Source organism: Aedes aegypti, chromosome 1 (genome assembly GCF_002204515.2).
Source record: "Aedes aegypti strain LVP_AGWG chromosome 1, AaegL5.0 Primary Assembly, whole genome shotgun sequence".
NCBI classification, from domain to species: domain Eukaryota; kingdom Metazoa; phylum Arthropoda; class Insecta; order Diptera; family Culicidae; genus Aedes; species Aedes aegypti.
In genome coordinates this window covers 308885650-308913239 of record NC_035107.1, presented here as the reverse complement: position 1 = coordinate 308913239, position 27590 = coordinate 308885650, and the positions used below count along the sequence as shown (strand labels likewise).

General features: G+C 37.6%; 1 long non-coding RNA gene across 1 annotated transcript in view; it reads right to left on the bottom strand.

The window, feature by feature from the left end:
• The window catches only part of LOC110674246, a 428424-nt gene that overhangs the window by 50587 nt on the left and 350247 nt on the right, over positions 1-27590 (bottom strand). The window contains exon 3 of the long non-coding RNA XR_002498762.1: positions 14217-14363. This is a non-coding gene — a long non-coding RNA (uncharacterized LOC110674246). The remainder of the gene's footprint in view (positions 1-14216; positions 14364-27590) is intronic.

The window sequence follows — 27590 nt, the reverse complement described above, 5'->3', positions numbered from 1 at the left end:
ATTTCGGGGGCCAAAGCCTTCGAAACGATGAAGAAAAATCCAACACTATTCTTGGATTATCGAGGATTCACACATCGGCAATGAGGACGAAGTTGTAGCACCAGCAGAAGCAGCAGAAAACTCTTTCGTTGATGGCAAATTCTAATGAGTGTCGCATCTGGGCTTCTGTTTGGAGACTTCTCCGCTCAAACCTCGCTAGATGAGGTTGGCGATGAAAAAAAAACTTCTACCCGATAAAATTAATTCCACACGAACAACACACGGATGATGAGGACACAAAATCTCTCGCACACACTCAAAAGGGCCCGGCCTGTCAATCGATCGGCCAGAAGCTGAGACTGAGGATTTGGTTTTGTCGCTCGGTTTCTTGCCGCTCTGACGTGTGAAGTTGAATGAATTAGCAATGAGACCGAATGGAAGTTAATTGGATCAGACGCTCGAGAGACGGTTATGGAGAGAAACGAAAATTTAATAAAAACTTTAACCCCCCGCTTTCGGCCAATGAGTTCGGGGTTACAGTGTGGTCCATAAGAATTGCGATATTTTTTTTCACATTCATATACATTTCATATATCCAGGTGAAAATTTGTTTAAAGATCATAATCTTGTTCTTCAGACAAGATTTCGATTTTCTGTTAATAAGTGAATACAGACATATTATTTATTTGTCACATTTGGCTCAAAGTGATTTTTGAAAATTAAATTTTTAACTAGCATGAGCCCTAGCTACTTAACTTCATCTGACTAATATATTGGAACCCCTCTCATTGTGACAGCATGTCTAACTGATGGTTTCAAATAAAGAACTTTTGGTTTGTGTGGGAATATTATTAGTTGAGTTTTGGAAGCATTAGTAGAAATCTTCCATTTTTGCAAGTATGAAGAAAAAATATCCAAACTTTTTTGCAATCGACTACAGATGACACACAGGATTCGTTCTCTGGCGGAGAGGCCTGTGTCATCTGCAAACAAAGATTTTTGACATCCTTGAGGTTACTCAGGTGAATAAGATGTATGAATATTGTATAATATAGGTCCCAAAATGCTGCCTTGAAGAATTCCAGCTCTTATAGTAAGTATTTCAGATTCAGAGTTCTAATAATTAACCTGAAATGTACGATTTTGCAGATAACGATTTTCGCATTCTTCTAATGGACCACACTGTTGGTTGACCAGCTTTCATTAGATTAGTTGGATGACCTCAGCAGAATGATCAAAACACTCTGGCTGCTCGGGATGGGAAGTGGTCAGAGGAACCAATCCAGTCGAAATGATTCAATATAAATCTCTGCCAAAACGGTGGCCATTCGGTGTCCGAACACATGCTCACAAAAGATGCCCGAATTCCGGTAAATGGACAAAATGACCAAAGGTCTATCAAACAATAACATCAGGAAGTTTGAATGTCGCCGGATTTGGTTAGAGGAGAGGGAGGTGGAAGCAATTTTCCGAGCTAAATGAGGAAGAGGCTTTCGCAGTTTTATTGCACACGTCAACGGACGGCGACGTGGATGGACGGACAACCATATTGCGTGAGTTTCGGAACCCTAAGACCAAATGGAGGCACGATTTGCCACCGTTGTTGTTGCTGGTCATCTGATGACGATGAGGACGAAGACGACGACTGTGGTGATCAACGCCCACATCTACCAAAAGCGCTACCATCTAGAGAGAACATCTGGATAAAATGCTGCGTGGGGAGGCAAGTCGGAATAGGAATTTATTTGGCCTCTCAGTCGTGATGATGGAACTTGACACAATAAGGGGGCAGGCGCTAGGGTGGTTCGAACAATATTACACTTCAACCACTTTTTACGACCATTATTGCAATTTATCATAAAATAATCGAATAATGAATAATATTTATAATGCAAGATTTTAGATTTATTAAACCCCGAAAATTTGAAAAATTATTCTAAATTTTAGCTTGATATGGTGAAACTGTTTTATAGTTATCAACAGAGCTAATTATCAGACAGTGTTACATATTAAGCTATCGTAGAAGTGCAAGTTAAATGGAAATACTGTTCAAACATATAACGTTATGCTTTATGCAATCTTCAATGTTTAAACTTTTTTTTTCTGATTGATAATAATTTTAAATATGCTGCAAAATATCTAAGTCAAATCAACAGCAAAGTATTCGTATTCTGTAGAAAGATACAAAAGTGTTCTAAAAACTGTCAACATTGTTGGAACCATATATAGCTTTGTGCTGATGTCCGCGACTAAAGGTAAAGTCGGCGAATATGAACTGAAGAGTTTGTGAGAAGTACACCCATAGCAATTCGCTATCGCATCGGTCAACGGAATCCTACGGAAACTATGGGAAGAAAAACTAGCGAGCGAAAGCTGCAGACGAAAGCCTTTAACGTTAAGACGGCGATAGGAAGGATGTCGACGCCACCGAGCTAACACAAAGGATGGTAACGGCTTGTGACGCAACCATGCAGCGTAAACTGAAGCCGGGGAACAAACAGCGACCAGCTTACTGGTGGAATGGCATGCTCAGCATGCTTCGAACTGCTTGTCTTAGAGCCAGAAGGCGGGCTCAGAGAGTAAGGTCGGAAATTGAGACAAAGGAGCGAAGGACCGCTTTTCGAGAAGCTAGGACCGCACTCAAACGGGAAATCATCAGGCTTAATAAATCCAACAAGGAGCAGTGCCAAGATGCAGAAACTAATCTGTGGGGAAAAAACGTATCGAGTCGTTGTGGCAAAGATCCCTTCGACGCCAGCTGAGATGTGCCCAGACAAGCTGAAGGCGATCGTGGAGGGTCTCTTCCCGAAGCACGATCCAACGTCCTGGCCACCAATACGGTACGGTGAAGAGGCAGAAGCAATCCCCGAGGACCGGCAGGTGTCTAACAACGAGCTTGTAGAAGCGGCGAAACGCTTAAAATCGAGGAATGCCCCTGGTCCAGATGGAATTTCGAACGTGGCGCTGAAAGCTGTCATCATGGCAGCATGTTCAGGAAGGTGTTGCAGAAATGTCCTAACGAAGGTAACTTCCCACGAATATGGACGATCTAGAAGCTGGTAAAGCATGGAAGCCACTGGGAGATCCAGCCTCGTTTAGGCCCATTTGCCTGCTGGATACGCTCGGAAAACTCCTGGAAAGAATCATCCTTGACAGGCTTTCTGAGCGAATCCTGATCAGAATTCTGAGCAAATGCTGCTCAGGATTCTGAGCGAATTTCGCTCAGAATTCAGAGAGAATCTGACTCAGGATTCAGAGCGAATTTGGCTTGGGATTCTGAGTGAATCCTGCTCAGGGATCTAGACTAATCCTGCTCAGGACTCTGAGCGAATTATGCTGAAGATTTTGAGCAATTCCTGCTCAGGATTCTGAGCAAATCCTGTTCAGGATTCTGAACAAATCCTGCTCATGAATCTGAGCGAATCCTGCTTAGGAATCTGAGCGAATCCTGCTCAGGGTTCAGAGCGCTCACAATTCAGAGAGAATCTAAGAATTCTGAGCGACTCCTGCTCAGGATTCTGAGCGAATTCGGCTCAGGATTGTGAGCGAATTCTGCTCAGGATTCGGAGTGGATCCTGCTCAGCACTCTGAGCGAATCCTGCTCAGGATTCTAAGCGAATCCTGTTCAGGATTCTGAGCGAACTCTTCTCAAAAATCTGAGCGAATCCTGTTCATGATTCTGAGCGAATGCTGTTTGGAATTCTGAGCGTATCCTGCTCAGCTCCTCAGCATTCTGAGCGAATCTGGCTCATGATTTTGAGCAAATCCGGCTCAAGATTATGAGCGAATCCGGTTCAGCATTCTGAGCAAATCCGGCTCAGCATTCTGAGCGAATCCTTTCCAGGATTTAGAGGGAATCTCATTCAAGATCTTAGCGAATCCTGCTTAGGATTTTGAGCGAATCCTGCAAGAGGTTCTGAACGAATCTTGCTCAGAATTCCGAGCGAATAATGTTCCCTGGATTTAGAGCGAATCCTGAACAGGATTCTGAGAGACTCAGGCTCCGAATTCTGAGCGAATAATGCTTATGATTCTGAGTGAATTATTCTCAGAAATCTGAGCAAACCCTGCTTAGGATTCTGAGCCAATCCTGCTTAGGATTATGAGTAAATCGTACTCAGGAAACTGAGCGAATCAAACTCTAGACTTTGAGCTAATCCTGCTAAAGATTTTACGCGAATCTTTCTCAGGATTGTGAGCCAATCATGCTCAGGATTCTGGGCTGATCTCACTCAGAATTCTGAGCAAATCCTGCTCAGGATTCTGGGCCAATTCTGCTTATGAATCTTTTGAAATTTTCTCATAATTTGGAACACATGCTTCTCAGGATTTTGTTGAGCAAATCCCGTTGATTGGTTCTCTATAATAGAGCTAAAGCTGCTCTTTAAATGTCATAACTTCGTCTCTGGAGAAATAGAGCTTCTACTTCGGAGACAGTAGAGCTCCTCTGGAGACCACAAAGCTCCTCTGGAGACCACAGAGCTAGTTTAGAGACCGTAGAGCTCCTCTGGAAATCGCAGAGTTCTTCTAGAGACCGCATAGCTCCTCTGGCGACCGCAAAGGTTCTCTGGGGACCGGAAAGCTCCTATGGAGCCCACCGAGCTCCTCTGGAGACCGCAAGGCTCATCTGCTCTATATGCCACAGCTTTCCTTGAGAAGTCAAAACTTCATATCTGGAGAATTTAAAGCTTCTTCTCTGAAAAAAGCAGAGCTTGTTTTCTGGAAAAGTTAGAACTTCTTCTTTGTACAAATCAGAGATTCTTGTCTCAGAGTTTCTTCTCTGAAGAAGTCAGAGCTTCTGCTCTGGACTAGTTAGAACTTCTTTTTTCATAAAAGTTCGAACTTTTCTCTGGAGCATCCAGAGCTCTTTTCTGGAACGCCCATATCTCTTCTGGAGAGATCAGAGCTCTTATAGAGATATCAGAGCTACTCTGGTGAGTCCAGAACTACTCTGGAGAGTCCAGAGCAACTCGCAGAGTCCTGACATTCTTGGAAGAATTCAAAGCTTCTTTTAAGAGTGCTGAGCTTCTCTGGATAGCAAAGAGCCATTCAGATTGGCAATAAGAAGCTTTCTAAGGATTTACACGCCAACGGTTTCGAATCATTCATTACAGATATCGTTGCAAGAAAACTGTTCAGTATGCTTGTCCCATTACAGTACGTCTGCACATTCGTGAATTGCCATCCTGATTGGACTAAGTGTCAACCTTTCCGCACGTAGCAATCGGAAGCATATCGATGAGTTCGACTCGTTGTGTATGGCTTAGTATTTCTTCGATTTTATGTCGTAGACCAGGTCGCGTACTAATTAGCTGTGAGGAAGGGACGAATGAGTATATTTGACTACAAAAGTCCAGTTCACAGCTCGGAATTAAGAGATTTGCTATAAAACATATAAGTTTGCTATAAATTTGAAATCCTGGCTAATTGGGAAGGAATCTACTTAAAATTATTAATAAATAATTATTTGATGCATGAATAATGTAAGTATGATTTTCAATCGTACTTCGTTTTTATAGCAAACAATCTGGATACCTGATATGTTTTACAGGTCGGACTCGGTTAACCGGAGTATCGACTTTTTTCACTTTGGGTAAACGAATCCTCCGGATAGTCGAATCACTTAGAGAGAAATTAAAATATACCATAAAAGAACTTAAATATTATACTTTTTTCTAGTTTTATTTTTATGATGAAGTGGCGTAGCCAGAATTTATTTCTAGGAACACAAAAAAACATATTTTTTTCGAACCCCCTTACCCTACTTACGACCAAAACTGCCAAATAATTAATATTATTTATCCCAATTCCAATATCAAATTTATGCAGAAAAACTTAAAAACAAGTACAGCCAAACCTCCATGAGTCGATATTGAAGGGACCATCGACTCATGGAATATCGAGACATGGAACAGAGATCCTTTGGAAAGCTGTTTTGAGGGACCAGCATAGTAACCATGAAATTTCGTTTTTAGTATGGTTCCATGAGTCGAGTCATGGAACATCGACTCATGGAGGTTCAAATGTATATTAGAAAACATATTTCGGATAATCGAGTCTAAAATTCCGGATAATCAAATCCGACCTCTAAAAGTTTGTTTAAAGTAAGCAATATTAAATAAAATCACTTGTGCAACCGTTGCAGCTGAAACCTAGTGGTCTTTAACGTTGTCTTCGGCATGCCATAATTTTTATAGCAAACACACTTTTTTATAGCATCCCGAAAATCAAACCATTTCGCCTAAAGTGTGTTGCCCGCATCAAAATTCCCTCGAATTACCCCCTCTTCAGCGGTCATATTCCAATCCCCATCGCCATCAATCCGGCCACAAATGCGCGGAATGTCGCGCATCAAATCAAGAAATTACGGAACCGACCGACGAGAGTTTCGCGGAACCACCAGCATTTCATTATCGACATTCCTAACATATCGCCAATGATGAAGTGTACAGAGAGTGAGTGCTGGTTTTTGAAAATTCAGCTTGGATTCCACAAAGGCGTATCGACGGTTGACGAAGAGTACTCGAGTGTGCTGAGAAAGCGTCGAAGCAGAAACGAAGAGGAGATCGATAAAACACCGTGGTTACAATAGAAGTGAAAAAAGCATTCAGCAGTGCCTGCTGAGAGGCCGAAGCCGCAGCACTGCACAGAATGCAGGTCCTCGACTATCTGTGCAAGTTGCTGAGCAACTTCCAGAGCATAATCTTGGTGTACGAGACAAATGAAGTGAAGCAATTGACGCAATCGAGGGCTGGATGAGCGGAGCCAAACTACAGATAGTTCATCACAAAACAGAAGTGCTGCTAGTCAGCAACTGCAAGGCAGTTCTGCAGATGAAGATCATCGTCGGAGGTAATGATCGACAATCGGCTGAATTCTAACAGCAGCGTATACAAACAATCCGAGAAGGCGATGAATGTAACCAAACTTAGGCGTTCCAAGAAGCAGTAAGAGGCGTCTGCTAGCTAATATCTCGTCATCGATACTGAGGTATGAAGTTCCTGCACTGAAAACAAAGCAGAATCGTAAAAAAAAACTGTACAGAGCGTTTCGACTGATGACAGTACGAGTCACGAGTACATATAGAACGCTACTGCCAGATGGAATAATCCCCATCTGCATCACTTTGGCGGAGATTATCAAGTGCTACCAATGAAGAGACATAAGAAACGTACGGAAGATGGTCACAGTTGGATCTATGGCGAGGCATGCTGTCAGAGTGGCACAGCGTGAAGAAAGGAAGATGGAGAGTTTAACTTCTGCCTGACACAGTTCCTATCAGGTCATGTATGTTTCAGAAAGTATCTCTATAGTTTTAGGCACGCACAGTCGCCACACTGCCCAAATCGCCCAGACATCGAGGAAACACCGCAACACGTAGTTTTTGATTGCCCAAGATTTGCGGAAGTGCGAAACGAAATGCTCGCAAGCAGCGACGGAGATCTAGACTTCGACAACATCGTGCAAAAAATGTGTCAACACGTAGGCATGTGTCACGCGGTGGACACGCTAGATCCTCCGTCGAAGACTAGGTCGAGTAATTCGAGCGTCACGTAGTATCGGTGATGGGTAGTTGGGGCACCTGCGAACCGGAAGTCTTCCTCCACCGAAATTGCAGGACTGACCTCGGCACCAAACCGACCAGCATCGAGTTAACGTTCGGAAAAGACTAGGTCCACCGTCATGGACTAGTGGAGTAGATCGCGAAGTATCATCGATAAATAGGGGTGTCTGTGATTCGAAAGTTTCTCTCCACAGAAATCGCAGGACCGACCTCTGCATCTGCCCGGATAGCTATGGTTCGGAGGATCTTCCGCCGCGGGGAAATCTTCGTTGGAATATGATAGATCCACCGCTGGAGACTATTCCGATTAGTAGCGTATCACTCCGGTTTGAGTCGTCGGAGCGCCAGTGAACTGGAACCCGTTCTCCATCCGAAGTCACTGGACCGACTTCGCCACTCTACTAGCCAACAAAAAGCCTTACGCAAAAGGTGTCAATGTGTTTTCCAGATATATGAATTTTAAAAACTCTCAGTTTGTAACTGTAGAAGTGCACGTTGACCATTAAGCTGAGAAACAGGCTCTCAGTGTGAATGTATGGAGAGCATTAAGAATCTAGATCCTTGAATCACAGATAACAAGTTATTGGAAAACTTTAAAACTTAAAATTATCGACCTTTTTATTTATTCACTTTTTTTTAAATTCCTCATACAAATATTATTTCTTACAAAACTTTCGTTATATTAATCCGGAAACATTTTTAAGAATACCAGCGGTAGTTCTGAAATTATTTTGTATCAAAATTCTTCAAAGAAATTATCTGGACGTTTCACCTAGCCTTTTGCCAAGGATTTTTGACGTAGGACTACGTCTTTCTTCTCTATACAGGAGTGAAATTGGAATTTCTAAACCATGAGCGTTACGTTGGCATGAAATATTTTAAACGTTTATGTCTTTTTGCTGGCTAACGAAATTCCTTTAAAGACGAGGCATTAAAGGTTCATGTCGTTCACTTACTGAATCCCACATACCTATACAAATAGTTTAATAACTGTTTTAAAAGAGACCGTTGATTTCAAGCAAATCTATAAATAGGGGTGCTAGAGAAAAGTTGACGTCATTGCTTTTCACTCTCCACTTGGACCGCATCTCAGCAGGCAACAGATCGGCTTGCTCTGACCTGACATGCTTCTCAGGCACAGACATCGATAGCGAAGGATCCCCCCGATTGTCTTGCTTTCGCTCAAATCAAACTGCCCGTCGACCGACTGAGAGAAGATGCCGTCCGATACCAAAGCCATCACCGCTGCCGCCGCTAAGAGGAAGAAGTCCACAGGAGAATGAGATGGTTGTGGCCGCCATCGCAGCCCCAAACGAACGGAACGAGTCCTCCTTGAATGCGATCGAGAAATACTTCGGTGGGAACTACAATTGTGATGTCGGCAAGATTGGCAAGAATGAAGTGAAATCCCAGGAAGCTGTGGCCGTGGCTGGCATCCGAGAAGGAGGGGGTGAAAAAGAAGGCAGTTACTTAGCAAAACCCCACCACCGCGATGAAGAATCCGCCACCGCAAACCTCATCGGGCGAGGAGGATTTCAACCAGTGCGCCGTCAAAATGCGTCCGTGTTACTAGAATTCAACAATTCAATCGGCCCTTCTCAGATCCAACAAATGAGTACTAAAGAGTTAGTTGTGTAAAACATCCTAATGTGTTTACCGCATACTTGCTCTTAATTCATCTCGTAGCACCATACAATATCTGATTTATTACGAATAATCGACAATACGGCAATTTGAGGATGTTTCCGAGGACGCTACTGCAGTGCCGTCAGGATGCAATAACAGCATAATGCTCATCTTGTACATCCCTTGCCAAGACATCAATTAAATATAGCCTATTTAGCCTTTTTGTTCGCTCTCTGATCTGGGAAATAGGCTATATGAAATTGATGTCTTGGCAAGGGATGTACAAGATGAGCATTATACTGTCGATTATTCGTAATAAATCAGGTAATGTATGATGCACTGTTGTTAGAGTCTGACCCAGAACTGATCGAAATTGTGTCCATAGTAGTCCTACGTCAACCCCGCGGTAATGTAACAGATATTACACACCCCAATTTTCTCATAAATCCTTCCAAATTTTTTGCGTAGATGCTAACTCCCATAACTTCTCTAACGATTTCCGCAGGGTTTCTGATATGAAATTATCAAAAAATTTCTCTTAAAATTTCTAGACAAATTGTCAAGAGATTTTGCTGAGAATTCCATTAAGAATTTGTTCAGGGCTTACTTCAGCATTTTTTTTTTAGTGTTTCATTCAGAGTTTATCCCACAAGTTGATATGTTTTTCATATTATTTATAAGATTTTCAACCCTAGGTCAGTTTATCTCGGGCAGATATTGGTTGGGAGATCCTTCCAGGAACATTTACTGTTTAACGGTACATCCTAATCAGTTCTACCAGGGATAACATCTTAAATTCTCTTATCAGTAGATTGCAAAAGGCCTTTCAATTTCTTATTATCTTGCTGAAAATCCTTCGGTATTTCGAATTATTTTTTTTTCTAATATTCTTCTAAAAGTATTTCCTGATATTCCTGAGTCAATCTTCGTCAAATTCACCAGGATTTTTTAGAAATTCTTTTGCTAGTATTTTTTCAGGGATTCCTCTGACACTTGTAAATGATATTTTTACGCATACTTGAAAAGTTGTTGTGCAAAAAGTTTTTTAGGATGACGCCTGAATTTCATTGAGGAATAAAAACTGTTAACGTGATTTTCTCAAGGAGCTGTTTTAATAGTTGCTATTTCAGGGAACAAAATTTACCTGCTTCGGGTGTTTTTTCGAAGACTCTTCCTGATATTTTACTAGAGTTACTAGGTTTCTCCAGCAGTTATACAGCCGAATTCCGTGCAAATTTGCTATTTTGTTCCTTATCCGAAATAAGGATACACGTATTTTTGGATTTTTTGATTAGGGTGACCATTTCCAAAATAGGGTTACCAGAAAAATCGCGATTTTGCAAAATTTTTATTTTAAAAAAAATTTTAACTTATGAACCTATTGACCGATTTTCAATCTTTTTGGACGAAATGAAGGCTAAAGATTTTGACTTTTCGGGAAAAATATAAAATTTCACAAAAAATGTGTTTTTTACATGAAAAAACTCAATAGTTTCCATTTTTTCGTGTTCTGAAGGCCTCGGGACCAAAGGGGCTATCGCTGTTCTTATTTTTTCTCGAAAGTTCAGAAAATTTTACGTAAACTGTCAAATTTTTAGCGATGTTTGTTGTTTTGTTTTTGAGATATATAATTTTGAAAATAAAAAATCAGTCATTTTTTATCGGCACACATTGTAGGTCCAAGCGCATTAAATTTGTAATGTTTAAACAAAATTATAACTTTTGAACAGCTTAACCGATTTCCAATCTTTTTGTATGGAATGAAAGCTTAAAATTTCAACTATTCAGACAAATCTGATAAAAATATGTTTAAACGTGAAACAATATAAAAATTTCTAATTTTCATATATTTTAAGTGAAAATTTTTTTTTTTCAAAGTATTCTATTTTTTCTATTTCTTTCTGAAAAGTTGAGACCTTTAGCTTTCATTCCATAAAAAAGATTAGAAATCGGTTAAGCTGTTCAAAAGTTATGATTTTTTCTTAAACATTGCAAATCTAATGCGCTGAGATCTACAGTGTGTGCCGATGAAAAATGACTGATTTTTTATTTTCAAAAATATATATCTCAAAAACTAAAAAACATACATCGCTGAAAATTTGACAGTTTACGTAAAATTTTCTGAACTTTTAAGAAAAAATGAGAGCAGCAATAGCCCCTTTGGTCCCGAGGCCTTCAAAACACGAGAAAACGGAAACTATTGAGTTTTTTCATGTAAAAAACACATTTTTTGTGAAATTTTATATATTTCCCGAAAAGTCAAAATCTTTAGTCTTCATTTCGTCCAAAAAGATTGAAAATCGGTCAAACGGTTCATAAGTTATAATTTTTTTTAAAATAAAAATTTTGCAAAATCGCGATTTTTCAGGTCACCCTATTTTGGAAATGGTCACCCTAATCAAAAAATCCAAAAATACGTGTATCCTTATTTCGGATAAGGAACAAAATAGCAAATTTGCACGGAATTCGGAGACCCACTAGATCGGTTTTTCATGGAATGGCTGTATAAATATATGAATATTTAATGTTTATTACCTTATATCTTTCAACTGAAGTTATCCAGGGGTTTTTCGAGAGGTTTTTTGCAAGTTTTTTTTTTCAAAATCTTGCTGTGATCTTTTTAAGAACTTCAGTACTATTTTTAGAAAACCCTCAAAATATATTTTCATAGGGATACGCTCAAAAGCGTTCTTCTAACATAAGACTGTAAAGCCAAAAGATTCCGGTAAAATCCACCAGAGTCGAATCAAAATAATTTTTATGAAAAAAAAAACCCTTATAAAAAATTATTGGAAGAATTTCTTCACCACTGTTTTAAGCAATTCTTCAGGAATTGATGCAGAGATGGCTTTGAGATTTTTTACAGGCCATATTTTAGAAAATTTCGAGAATTTCTTCCAATTCAGATTTCTTTTACTGAAGTCCTTCATAATTTTGTAATTTTGTACATTCTCCAGGAACTTCGGAAATCCTCCAAACTGAAGTTTTTTTTTCTGGATTTTTCCAGATATTTATTCTCAAACTATTTCACCAGCTCCTGAAGAGATTCAATCAGAAATTACTTTCTGAAATTTGCTTAGCTAGAAACTTATAGTTATTCATGAACATTTTTTTTATAATTTTCAAATGTAAATACTTGGAGCATACACTTATGTAAAATTGTGTAATTTGATAAGACATAAGTTTCTCAAAAAACTTTTTTCAGTAAAACTGTTTGTTTTCAAAATATTTCCAAAACTATTTTATATCATAATTTTAAAAAAATGAAAAGTTTGTTTATTAAATGTTGTGATTTTTCAGTTGAGAAAAAATCATATTGTTTCTAAGCTGCGGTAAAAATTTCAGGAGGATTCGCCCACAAGAAGCCGAGATCCAGATCTCCACACCAGTGTTGTAAGCAATCACGGTAGTCGACACGTTTTAGCTGATATTCGGCAGCGCTTTCCTTAAACATTCGCAACACGAGTGATCAAACGAATGTCGAAAAGAAAAATGTCAATTGAATGCCACTGACCACGATAGCTCCGTTAGGAAACGTTACGGGTTTGTTTGTTTCTGTTCTGCTTTCACTGTATGTGTGTCACATTTGACATAACAGACAAAATCAAGCTATTCATGCTGTTTATGATCCGTTGTCTGAATTATATGCAAAATTTATGACTTATGCAAATGTCATCGTGTCAGACGACATTCAATTGACACTTTTTTGTGTTTGTCGACGTTCTTTCTAACGCTCGTACTGTGACTGCTGACCAAGGCAAGGAAACGAACGTCGCACAAAGTGTCGAATATTTACAGCACTGCTCCACACTAACCATTTTGTATAAGAAACGTCAAATGCGTTCTTTATTTTGTTCAGTATTGTTCGGTTGTTAAAGAAGAATACGTCTAACGGTTCTTAAGTCTTTTATTTCAGAGACTTTTTCAGGCACTCATCTATAAATTCTAATATGAATTCCCCAAGGTATGCTTTCAATAATCCTTGTAAGGTTTCCGTCAAGAATTTCTTCAAGCATTCAACCAAAAATAACCTGAGGACTATTTTTATAAATATCTTTACCCAAAAGTTAATGTAATGATGTTATTTTTAGAATTATTTCAGAAATATTTCCTTAATTTTCATCAAGAATTTCAACACAAACTACCCTCTAATTTTTTCCAGGAATTTGATAAAAATCAAGGATTATTCCAAGCATTGAGTGCTCATAGTAGGGTATGTGTACCAGACTGTAGTGGTTCCCTATTTCACCATACGTGATTATTCACTCGATTTGAATCGTTCTGTCGATCTGAGTAATTCAATATAAATTATATATGTATGTTGAAACATTCAAAACGATTCAAAATGTGAAAATTTTTTAAAATTCAATTATGGTTTAATAGGGAATCCTTGCCGGTACACTTTCCCTTTTTATATAATCAGAAAACTCTAATGATGCTTATGACTTGTTCATTATTAATAAGTACTAAACCTCGTTTCGAATTAAATATTTTCGATTTTTTTAAATCTAGTGCAACAGTGGTGCCATTTAACATCAATAAAACCAGTGTTTCATACAACTTTGGCGATCTGTAGCTAAACTTTGTGATGTGTTGTTACATTTTTGGGAATGGCATCAGATCAGATAGAAGACCAAAAGATTTCTCCAGAACTTCTCGGAATATCATGAAGGTTGATAGCCATATTTCAATAACTAGATTATGTATTTAACTGTCCGTAATCTAGATTTCAGACACAAAAAAGTGATTGTGAACAAAACCATCGTAAAGTAATAATTTTTCCATGATATAGAAAGATTGCTGAAAGAGTGGGAAATAAGAAAATATAGAAAAACCATTTGTTAACTCCAGAAAATTTTTGACGGCGTCAAAATTTCGAGAACTGATTATATCCAGAAACAGAAGAACCTCCCTGAGCAGTGTGATTCAACCACACACCAAATTTGGATCAATTCCCCTATTCGCCCCTGTGTCAACTCTGTCCGTCTGTTTGTATATGGCATTATTAACCTTACAATATACAACCCGAAACCGAAGAATCACTTACCTAGTAATCCACAAAACGACAGCACGATTTACGTTGCAACTGACGAAACTTCGGTCAGCATCGCCATCGACGATTATATCCCATTATTGGCACAAAATCACACACACATGACATTCAATAGCGCAGCCGAGAATGGTGATGATGGACCTGGAATGGAACAGGAAACGGAAAAATACGTGAAACAATAACATCGAACACGGAATCATCATTAAACATGCTCCTGCGGAACAGTGAAAGGCTTTCAGACGGCAAATGGCTTCTGGTTTCTGAGTTGGAGCATTCTTCGAATTTCTCGCCCTAGAGTCACGCGAAAAATCGATATCCTTTCGTCGAGCAAAATGCCATCATATTTACATTTTCTGCCACAGGTATCCCCCAATCTCCGAGCAACTCCCAAACTTTTCCCATTCAACTGTTTTTATTTATTTAAAGGCTTTTGTCCTTTTTTTTCCTCTCTGGCGTTGATCCTCGGTCGAAATTTGATTCCAGATAAATGCTCCCAGATAAAAGGAATCGATTCCTTGACTTTTCCATTCGGCGTTGGCATTTGGTTCAGAGGGAAAACCACCCCCCCTGCCCTTTGCATAGTAGCTAGGCTGGTTTCACCTTATAGTCCAAGTAGGCGGGTGCGCACCGGCAGCAGTAAAATGGAGTTTCGTCCCTTCATCCCGGCCTACTTCGATCCCAGCATCCCTGGTAAGGCGCAGTGTAGTATTTTGGGAGAAAAAATTGACACAATTCAGCCGGGATCGAACGACGCATGTCTCTGGCGTTACGTCTTAACTGGGACAGAGCCTGCTTCTCAGCATAGCGTTCTTATTAGCACTTGTGAGTTATGAACTGAGAGCTTTCTTTGCCAATTGATCATTTTTGCAAACGTATATCGTGTGGCAAGCACGAAGATGCTCTATTTCCTGGAAAGTCGAGACAATTCAACATTAATAAAGATTTAAGAAGTCGAGAAAATTTCCTTTACGAAATGATCCTCGACAATGCGAATTACGATGAAATAATTTTCCAACAAAAACAGTATATATCATAGTTTTCATAGGTCGTTCGATCGGCTGCTGATTCGCGTCCATTTTTCCTCCCAAAACAGTACACTGTGCAGTGCCAGCCCCATCTGCTTAAACTTTTTGGTGGTTTTGTGATTCTTTTTTTCCTTTCTTTTTGGGGTTTCTAGCGATAGTCCTCGGTATAATCTAGATACGGCTCATTTCGCATTTTTTTCCTCTACTCTCTTACTTTGCCTTATCAGAGAGTATAAAATAAACATCATTTCTTAAATTAAATTAAAACGGATGAAATGCCTGGGCTCGAACATCAGCATCAGAAAGGTACCCTCGACGAAAGTTGCTAAAATTTTCAAAAGTCTAATATTAGCTCTGAAAGTTTGCTGCCAGTTCGAGTCCCAAATGCTATCAAAAGTCGTTTCGATTTTTGAAGATTCCGGGCACGTAGCCAAGCGAAGGTATACTTTCTCCTTTCAAGGACCTTTAACCCTATCGCATTTGCGTTGCGGAAAAGAGTTAAGGACACTTTCTCTTTCCAGTTTTGCCAGCCTATCGACGGGGCGCAATGTCTTACCTCACAACGAAAGGGGTTTTTTTTTTCTCAGCGAACATCCTTTCTGCATCATTTCGTTCAGGTTTAGGTTGACAGGTATTCGCGATAACCCAAACAACCATTTGATTTACAACCCACCGGCCGTGATCAATCTGAGAACGGACAAAAATCGTCCCAAACATTCCTTAAAAAAAGCCCCGCGTGCACCTCAAAGGTAAAGAGTTGTACTCGAAGGAATCCTACGTAGAAAAAATCACAACTGCAACGGATGCGACAGCGTGAAATGGTGCAAACAAATGCTCTTTACGATTGGCATAAAATTTATAGCACCCACAAAAGAACGCAGGAAGACGTCGATGCAACAAGACGACTAGTGAGCGTACTTTGCCTCGCTTTTATTGCACTCAATTGCATCGTTGCTGAGTCTGCCGACCGGCCGGCTTCGGTTCTGTCTGGATGAGAATTTCCAGGAGGAAAATTTGTCTGCCCGTCAGTACGAGAGTTAGGTCGTGTTCGGTAAGGTTAGTTATCTGGTTGGGGGAAAAACGTCGAGAGGAGATTTATTCATTTCACAACTTGAGTGATGAGTGTTGAGGAAGGTTTTGATGTAGTTGAATCTATGGTTGTTGCTTGAATAATGTAACTGTGTAACTTTGAAATGTACAGAGTAGAATATTATATTCAAATAATCGTCTTGCTATTGACTAGGTGCATATTTTAATTGTTCTTATCTTATTTCTGGCGTTACGTCCCAACTGGGACAAAGCCTGCTTCTCAGATAAGTGTTCTTATGAGCACTTCCACAGTTATTAACTGAGAGCTTTCTTTGCCGATTGACCATTTTTGCATGTGTATATCGTGTGGCAGGTACGAAGATACGCTTATGCCCTGGGAATCGAGAAAATTTTCTTTACGAAAAGCGGGATTCGAACCCACGACCCTCAGCATGGTCATGCTGAATAGCTGCGCGTTTACCGCTACGGCTATCTGGGCCGTGTTACTGCTAGAAATAAATGCATGGTCGGATCATATCAGTGACGGAATAAGTATATTGGAATCGAAACTAAAGAAGTTTTGACACTTCAAATATAATTTCACAATATTTAGATTACAGTAATTTCTACTGTAAATACCTAAGTTTTTTTCTGAAACATCCATATATATTGCAGTGGCCATTTTAAAAAGGATTTTTTGAGGCTTTCAGCTTGGAATGATTAAGGATTTTTTCATAAGATTAATCAAAAGATTTCATTTTTTTTTTTAAAAAAAACCTAACAGCTAGGTTTACGTACTTGGACAAGCATATAATTTGGACAAGCTGGACGTTCTATGCTCATTTCCAAAGAGATGGTGAGAAATCCATGTACGGGAAATCATGTATTGCATTATGAATACACTATGCTACTTATTAATGGTGACCATTTTCATAACAATTACAAACTGGCTTCAAAAATATCAGAATTGTAAATTGTATCAACAGAACATCTATGAAACCTACGAATGCAAGAGGATGTACGTTAATCTAAATCTTAACATAGGTTTATAAGGCATAAATCAGATGATGTCCAAAATAGATTATGGTTTTTGTTCAGTTAATATAATTTGGCCATCTGATGAAACACACTGGATTGTCGCATGCATGCATACTTCTGATGATATTTACTTGCATTAAATTAAATTATTGATTATCACTAATATACACATCCAATAGGCGAAAAAATGAAGAAGTCACATGTAAACTCTCAAAATTATATGATCATTTAAGAAACCATTGTATGGATATTGAGATAGCGCCGCTGTCCAAATTATATTCACATGAGGGTGTTCTAAATATTTTTTTTGTTGTCGAAATGTCGTCGAAATTTTGTCGCTAAAAACCGCTATTTTGGAAGCTAATGCTACAGTTTGTAAGCTTCTGCTCCCCAGAAATTCAAAGTACAATGAGACATTATGCAAATAAGTAACATTACGTAATAATAAAATGATTCAGTCGCAAAACCCGTCAAAACCTCGTGAAACCCGAATGTTGTTGTTTGCGTTAGAAAGGATTACTATAATTTTATCAGACTAACAAGAAATTATTTCCGTGTGTGAGTACTGTGGAAATACGAGACAATAAGTTAAAAAATTGAGCCAACTCATCCATGTTTTTTTGACTGCTGAGTTGCGTGATTGATAACTCACGGATGAAAAATCTCAAGCGTGAGTTATGATAATTTGAGTTTTTCACAACACTGGTCCTAACTAGATATAAAAACATCGTTCATGGTGTAAGTTTTTGTGTTGGACGCATAGAAGGTTGTGAAACATAAGTAGGCTTACCAGATGGTATCCTTTTGTAGGACATGACCTTCTTTTTGATTATACCGTGGTGAATCAAAATCCGGACGCTACCAATATCCGGACACTATGATAATAATCGTTAATTTAAGGCAAAATTAATATTTTAACATTTTCATTTTATATTATAATTTTTGCTTTGAACAACGCTGTCGTTTCAAATTCGTTTATCATCTAGTTACCATTTCAAATTATTTAAAAATAGCAAAACAGAAAAGTTGCTCCAGTTGAACGTCGTGAACGCACTCACAATGTTTGGTTGTGAAATCATACTGCTTATGTAGTGATTTGAACATAATTGTGCAGGAAGTGATTGTTCAATAGTTTTGCGACACAGCATTACAAAAATATGAAGTTAACACTCGTTTGAAACAGTGAAAACGTCTTGAGAAATAGGCTGTCCGGAATTGGAGCCAAGTGTTCTAAACCCGGACATCAAAATCAAATATTGTGTTTATAAGGTGTAAAGACATAACTTACAAGTAAAACCGGAAGACAACTTTCAAGACAATCAATACAAGTGAGATTAATGATACAAAATAGCTGAAATTAACTAATAAGTGATTGGTGCAGTTCAACACACAGGTAATCAAACCACGCATTTTCTCATATTTTAATGTGTTTAAACTATTAAAAAAAATGTATACTCCAGTTTGTAAGAGCGTGATAAATTCAGTTGATTCAAAAAAAATTTGTATTAAGTGATTTATTAATAATATGTTAATAAATAGCTGTCTGGATTTCGATTCAAAAGTGTCTGGGTTTACAGACATGGTTTTTGCTGGTGTCCGGATTTAAGGACAAGACATGCTCCATTGTTTTAATTATTTTTAATAAATTATTATATTTTATCGAAAAATTGCTCATATTTGCTTAGATAAAACATGAAAGTATTCGTTGCATAAAAACACTTTGTACACTAAGTTCACCGAACCATCCGGAAGTGACAGGCAGCACATAAATTTAGAGAATCAATCCGGTGAGTTTGTTCCAGTATGATACTTTTTCTTTTGTGAGCCTTCCGGATCGTTTTTGTCCGCGTCGTGGAACTTCTGATCGTTTCTTAAACGGAAAATGTTATTTTCGGAGTTTGATAATTATGTTCAGATTGCGCATTCTGTCCGGGCGGGTGTTACGTAACTAACAATCGGTTGTGGATGCTTTTTAACCGTTCGATGACCCTGGAGGGACCGATTCTGCTTTTCGTATAATTTTGAGCAGAAAAACCGACTGTGTTATCCTAGGGTGTTTAGTTCGAACGCGCTTCCTTTCGTTTTTCGATTATCTAAAAATACAGTACCACCCAGTACAGTTTTTCAATGGGCACAGTACAGTTTTTTAATTGGCGTGATTTTTTTTTTACGCGTATCGTTATTTTATACAATCCGATGACCCTGGAGGGATCGGTTTTGCTTTTTACTGGTTATTGAGCAAAAATATTACTGCATAATCGACAAGCTTTTCGTGAAATACTATTTATACTATAAATAAGCTATTGTTTTTTCTTTTGATTGCCGGCATTCAAAAGATTAATTTGAAAACGCTTAAACAACAAATATTTATGGTCTATCGCCAGCTTTCTAGGCGAATCCTGACAATATACCTTCCCCAACCTCCAACTCCGTAGCACTTATGAGGGTGTCGCTGAGTCGGTGGCCTCTCATTAAGTAAGTGCTACATCAACATTTCCTTCCCCTATCCCAAGTTACGGCAAAGATGGGCGTGGCCGGGAATAGCGATATTCATGCTTTTAGTATTCTTGTTTATGATTTGAACAAGGTATACTCCCCTGCCTTGTTCTTGAAAGTAGTCAGGATGAGATTATTAAAAAGAAACATGAATGTTGCTAGTATCCAATCTACGAAGTATACCGTAACTACGCTAACGCTAACGCTTACGCTATAAGTAACATTACGTAATAATATATTAGTATCTAAGGCAGTTAATCGATCGCCGTTTCCAGACATATCCTTAGCCTTAAAACCTTTTAAAAATTCCTTCAGAACTTCCATCAATAATGTGTTAATTAAGCAATCCTGAAAGAAATTTTGGATTAATATACAGACAACCCACGCATGAACGTTAATGTTAATGAATAACCCTCTCATCCTGCTAAGTAACGCTTGGTCTGCTGGCTGACCTCTGAAATGAAGATCAATAACACAATCGCAAAAAAATACTACACGAAGTAGTGCTACGAAATAAAGTATATTCAAAGTTTCTCTTGAAACTGTTCACTTGATACTAAAATATTGTCTAAAAACAAACGATAAGGAGCATATTGACTCCCTGTATGACATCAATCGAAATAGTCAAGCAGTACTCAACGCCTTGGAGTAATTTGACCTTGTCCCGTGTAGATCAGCTGCATCTCAACGGCAGCATATTCTTAGTGCCCTGTTGAACATCAATCTGAATTTCCAAGTTGCATCAGCAATAATATTTAACGAAATATATTAATCATAATATTTGACGGTCAAATTATTTGTATTGGAGATAACTATAACACAGCGCAACAAAAATTACATGTTTGCGCATCTCAAGGATTAAATTATTTGTCTCTAATAGAATTGAGGTCGCTAAATCTGATGCCGTTTTCAGAAATATCCCTACACGTCACCATTTTTAGCTACAGGTCGCCAAGGTTGTATAAAACACTGGTTTGATTGATGTTTACAAGAAGTTTAAGGTATGATTTATCAAACTTTTTTGTGATCTTATCCAGCAAGCATGCGAAATTAGACTTGAACTTTCATTTCCTACAATATTTTGCTAAAATGGCACTATAAAACTGAGATTAAATCGATTTTTTTCAATATGCTGACAGTCTCCATACAAAGCTCTTCGTTTGTTTATATGGCAAAATACAATACTTTTCTAAAATATAAAAAATATAACTTTTGAACATCGACATAAACTTTACTGATAAGTATTATCAAACACATAAAGTTTGAAATCTATGGCAAATTAAATAAATTGCCTTACAAGTTAGCAAACTTGCATGCAAGTTAGCTGATACAGTCAAATTTTGCATTTTCAACTGTCAATATCTCAAAAACTGGACGTGCTATGATATTTTAAAAAATGGCTATGGATTCAGCAGCTCTTAATTAAGTAAACAGTTGTATTTTGATGCTTGAGACAAAAACGTGTTCCTCAGTGTTACTATTGTGGATACGACATTAATTGGTTGAGAATAATTACACCTCATAGTTTTTAACAAAAATATTTTTGATTTAGTTTGCAAACGTCAGTATTTAACTATGTTTATAAATTAGCTTATTGAGTATATTATTTTTCCCAATGATCATTCTATCAACACATCTGGAAAGATTTGATTCTACTTTATCGACTTTAAAATCAATAAGCAAAGGAAGCTCTCAGTCCTTTTCTGCCGTGAGTCGCAAGTCAGTGCCATCTGTAAAAAGTAGGCATTAAGAAAATGGGGTGTGAAGTTTCCAAACTCGTTTTCCATACGAATATTTAAAAAATTCCAAAGGATTGGAACATGTTCAAAATTGAATAAAACTTTCACAATTTGCTTTTCACTGCAATATCTTTCTGAGAAAAAAATATAAAGATGATCAAAACACTGTCTGTTTTTGTGTTATACGGTGCAGAAATCTGTAGTGGAACTGATATGCGGTTACTTTTCATAATGGGACAATATGACTTGCTGTTTTTCCCTACTTTTTCCGAACAAATCTTATTATCTCATAAGGGCAGTCGAAAGTACATTGGAAGATATGGTGAAAATTGAACTCAACTCAATTTTGATAAAAAGGCAGATGGGACTGACTTGCGATTCACGGCAGTTTTCTGATTGACCATTTTGACATGTGTATATCGTGTAACAGGTGCACCAACCCAAAAAAAAAAACCTCAACCAGGGGAATCCAACCCATGCCCCTCATAACATATTTTTTTTTTTTTATCTATATTAACGAGATTTTTAGCCCTAGGCTAGTTCATCTCGGGACCAACGGCTTTACTTCCCTTCCGAAGGAAGTCGTCACTATAACTTTTTACGTCATAAGTGACTATGTCGGGGATGGGATTCGATCCCAGGTCCTCGGCGTGAGAGGCGAGTGTTCTAACCACTACACCAGGTCCGTCCCCCTCATAACATAACTTTATTGCATCCGAATACGGCTCGGCTAAAAAAAATATGATATAAAGAATCGGCATCATTCAACAGCATTGTCATAATTCATGCTTTTATCTACACAGCTAAAAATATATTGTAAATTTAAATTTATTTTCATTCACATATTTGGAGCATCAAAATAAACTGAAATTTCAAAGATAAATCGCTTATTGTCCAATCAAAAGCATTGTAAATTTACACGATCATGTAACATTCAAGCATCTTTGGTTGAAAACTATAAGAAATGCCGTAAAAATAGATGACTTTGGTTCATTTTTACTCTATGCCTCAGTTTACACTACATTGGAATTTAAATAGTTTTATCTGTGTATAAGTAAAAAGACATTTTATGGCTGACGAATGATAACTTTTGACAGAAATATGAATTTTGGGACCAATTCAAATAGAGCTCCTATAAATCCTATAAAGATTCTTTCAAGAGTTCCTCTCGGAATATTTCCAGAGACTCTTCCAGAGATTTCTCCAGGAACTCTTTCAAAAATTCCTCCCGGGATTTTTAAAGAAATTCGTCCAAGATAACCTCTACTGTAATCCATTCAGCGATTTCTCCTGGGATTCCAGTAGTGGTTTTGCTAGAGATTTCTCCAGGAACAACTTTTGTTCATTACCAGATTTTCTGGACCGGTTCCGATAGGGCTCCAGAAATATCTTCAGCAATTCGTTAAGGAATTCCGTCGGAAGTTTCTCCAGGGATTATTCCTGGGTTTTTTGCAGGTATATTTCTACAGAGATTTCTGTAGCGATTTTGTCAGGAGTTTCTAAAGGTATTTCTACAGGAAAGCCTAGAGTAGTTCTTCCATAGATTCCTCCAGTAAAATCTTACCTGAGATTTCTCCAGAAATTTCTCCAAGGATTCCTCAGGGAACTTTTCAAATAATACTTCCAGACACTCCCCTGAGGATTCCCCAAGAAAATCTCTACATAGATTTTGGCAGAGATGTCTTCAAGGCTTCCTCCAGGTTACACTACGATATTTTCTGCAAGGATTGTTTCAGACATTTCTCTAGTGATTTCTCCAGGAATTGCTCTGGTAGTCCTCTCGAGGTTCTATTAGAAACTATTCCTGAGATTTTAGAAATTCTTCCGAAGATTCAACCAGAAATTCATCTAGTGATCCTACAAGAAATAACTTCATGAATTCCTTAAGAGATTTTTCAAGAGTTTTCTTAATGAATTCTCCCAGGAATATATTCAGATATTCTCATTAAAAATTCTCCAGATATTCGTTCTGGGCGTCAAAAAAAAGTACGTGGATTTCTCTACGAATTCTTCCAGAGATTCACCCAGAAAATTCTTCAGGGATTTCATGAAAAAATAAGAATTCCTTCGGGATTTCCTACGCAATTTTTCCTTGTTTCTCTAGGAACTGCTTTCCTGAAAAAGTTTTTATTTTTAAATACCTGGAGATGTTCTTGGAGTGCTTCCTGAATCAATTCTTAGAGGAGTCTCTGAATGAAATACTAGATAATTTCCCAGTTAAGGTGGTTATAGAACGAAGCCACTCCTCAAATTATCAAAAGCACAAGACTGGAGAGCCAAACAGCGCTATGAGTTGACAATTTATCCCATTGGTCACCACCAGCAAGCAAACAAATTGATTGATTGCCATTGCGAACTGTTGACAGATTCTCCAGTCTTGTGCTCTTGAAAATTCAAAGTTTGACTTCGTTTTATAATCAGCTTAAACTTCTGGAAGATTCACCTGATAAATTCTTACAGGAGCTTATGGAGATGTTCCCGAGAAAATTTCTTTGTGGAATTCCTGAAGAAATCCCTTGAACATCAAATATGCTTTTCGGCTACGCAGTCTTTCTTTTTTAAATGTTTTTTTTTTTTGCAATAATGATTGCGTAGGCGAAAAGCATAATATATTCAAATTTACAGTCGATTCTATGCCAACTCATCGCTGGAACAATTTCTAGAGGAAACCATGAAAAGATTTTATCAGGATCAATCCTTGTAGAAATTTCCGAAGAAAAAGCTGAGGAAATCTCTGCAGAAATCCCTGGATTACTTTGAGAAATCCCTGGAGGAGTCTCTGGCGAAACTTCTGTTAGAACCTCTGAACGATTATCTAAGCAAATTAATGAAGACGGATCCTTAGAATCATTCCAGGAAGAATCACTGTAGAGATTTTATTGGTATAATCCCTAAAGATAGAGATTTATCTGGAAAAAAAAATCCCTGGAATGATTCTTGGAGTAATCCATGGAGGAGTGTCTGCATAAATCCCAGTAGAAATCTCTGTTGAAATCCATAAAGAGATTTTCCAAAACAAGTTTATGTAAAGATTTAACTGGAAGATATTTTGTAGAGATTTTCTTAATGTTATTCCTGGAGAAATTCTTAGAATAATTTCTGATGGCATTTCTGCAGAAATTCATGGGAAAATATCGGGAAGAATATCACAGCGAACTCTTGGAGGAATCCTTGAAGATATCACTGCAAAAATCATTGTAGAGAGTTTATACAGGAAAATACCTAAAGATATCGCTCTAAAAATCTGTGGAGAAAAGTTTGGATAAATTCTGAAATATTAATATTAATAGATAATTCTTGGAACATTCCTGGAGCCCTGTCTGAACCGGTCCAAAAGGTGGTAGGTCATTTGGCATAAAATCGTTTGGCATAAAATCGTTTGGCATAAAGCCGTTTGGCATAAAGTCGTTTGGCATAATGGTCATTTGGCATAAAGTCGTTTGGCATAATGGTTGTTTGGCATAATGGTCGTTTGGCATAATAGTCGTTTGGCATAATGAGTCTGAAACCAAGAATTTATTTTTTTTCCTTCCTATTGAATCTATCTGATGACATCAGGCTTGTTTTGAAGTCAATTGATACAAAAAGACACTTTATTCAACAATCATATGCTCTTGAGTAGACTAAAGCACATAAGGCAAGTTATTGCCAATAGTATTTTATTATTTGTCCAGAAATTACCCTTCATTCAAATATTAATTCTTCTTTTGAGTTTCGCTATTGAAATTTTTTTTTTGCGCTGGTGATTTTGATACATTTAGCAAAAATTAACCCTTCTTTCAAACATTCTACTTTTTCTAAATATGATATAGCCATAATTATAAGTGAAAGGTCTGTTGTTTGAAAATTAAAATAAATTTCACCTTCTTTTATACATAGGTTGTTCTTTGGGGCTATATATTTTTAGATAATTTTTTGTTTCCATCTGGCAAAGAGGTGGCAATCGGTAACATTGATCTACTTAAGTACTGGCGAAAAGATAAATCGATTACTGCAGTAAGTATTGTATTGTGTATTGTGCTACTTTTCTCCGAATGTCGTTTCCCTGAACGCTCCCCGATTGCCAGTTCCCTGAATAACCCTTTTCCCCAATTAGCCAACTTCCCCGAAAAGTTTTTGGAATCCATAATTGTCGTAACTTTATACATTTCAGGATGATGAACGAACTGGCCATCTGTTATGCACCCTTCTTTATTTAATTGGCGGTTCTTCGAGTTTTACCGTCCTCAGCATTTTTGCCAACATGTGTATAGCCGAGAATGTCAGAATACCTCCTTCTTTTGATTGCTTATCATTCTTTCTCGTTCACTATCCTGTCACTGAAGACTAATATAACACCTATTTAATCTGCACCACTTTTCGGGGAAACCGGTCATTCGGGGAACTTGCATTCGGAAAAAGACATTCGGAGAAACAGCATTCGGGAAAAGTAGCACAATCACTTCGATGATTCTGAATGCAATGTTTGATGTCTTTTTGTTTTATTATGCCGCAATAGTTTTTGGCGTCCAATCATCTATTGGTTTAAACATAAATTTTGCCTTCTTTTAATTATAGGCTGTTCTTTATATTATACTGTTTTTAATTTTATTATTAAGTAAATCTAAATGTTAACCATTTTTATATTTTACTGTTTAAGCAACTCTGGCAATACGTGCTGTTAGAATGATAATTACTTTAGAACCTGCCAATAATCAACATATTTTTTTTTGCAAACACATGATCTCCTTTCAAAATATGCTGGAAAAAATATTTCAATCACAAATTTTCACTTCTTTCGATAATAGACGGCTTGTTTTTGACGTACACTTCCAAAATCAAAATTTATATTGAATCGTCCAAATGTTTTGCACACAAATATTTTTTTTTTAAACATGTGTTGTTCATTTGAGTAATGTTTTGGGAAGATATTTTTTGCATTAGAGCTTTAAACATTTTGAACGAAAAAAATCTGCTCTATTTTTGCATTATGCAACAATAAAGGATCTTTGGATTAGAGCTTTTATTATTTTGCAAATAAATTTTTCCTTTTTTATCAAGTAATTTTCATCAAGTGTTACGTCCATACTGGGAGAGCTTGATCTGCAACGAAATATTCTATGAGCGTTCCCTTTATTAATATCTGCGAACTTTCTTTGCCAATTTACTGTTTTCAAGTATGTATATCGCAACAAGCTCAAAGATACTCTATGTTCTAAGATGTAGAGAAAATTATAATTCCGAAAAGATCTTCCAGACCCGTCACGAGTTTTATTCAGTTATGCTCTCTAATGTCACAACAATTTTTGACATTCATTGCTTGGAAAACCTCTAAACGAACACCACGCTTATTGAGAACCTACCAAAAATTGTTGATGGTGTTGATCTCGGTAAAAACTTCAAAAATGCCGATATTCATTCTAAGTCAATCATTATGCCAAACGGCCATTATGCCAAATGACCATTATGCCAAACGGCTATTATGCCAAACGACCATTATGCCAAACGACTTTATGCCAAACGGGGTACAATCGAAATCACTGTAGGGATTACGGTAGAGATTATCTTGGAAGAGTTTCTGCTAAAATCCCCACAGGAATCTTTGCAAGAATTTCTGAGAAAATTACTGGGAACATTCTTTCAAGACATCTTTGGGAAATTTCTCCATAATTTCTATCTTGAAGGAATCTTAGAAACAATCAGTAGTAACTCCTGAAGGAATTCTCTGGTTGAAATCTGTACGATAATTTTGAATGGAATTCTAGACAATCCCTGGAGAAAATAATAGTTGAAATCTCGAAGATGTTGTAAACGAGAATGTTGATGAAAGTTTTAAGAAAATGATGGTAAAATCATTGGATAACAAACTTGAGCACTTATGATTTTCTTGAAAAAAAAATCTGAATTAATCTTTGAAGGAATTTATGATTGAATCTCCGAGACATCTTCTTTGGTTTCCCTTAGAAAGTTCGACGTTGAATTATTGAAGGTGTAAAACGAAATCCTTAGGAATTCCGTGAAAATTACAAAATAAACTCCTGGAGAAATCATTGAAGTTCATT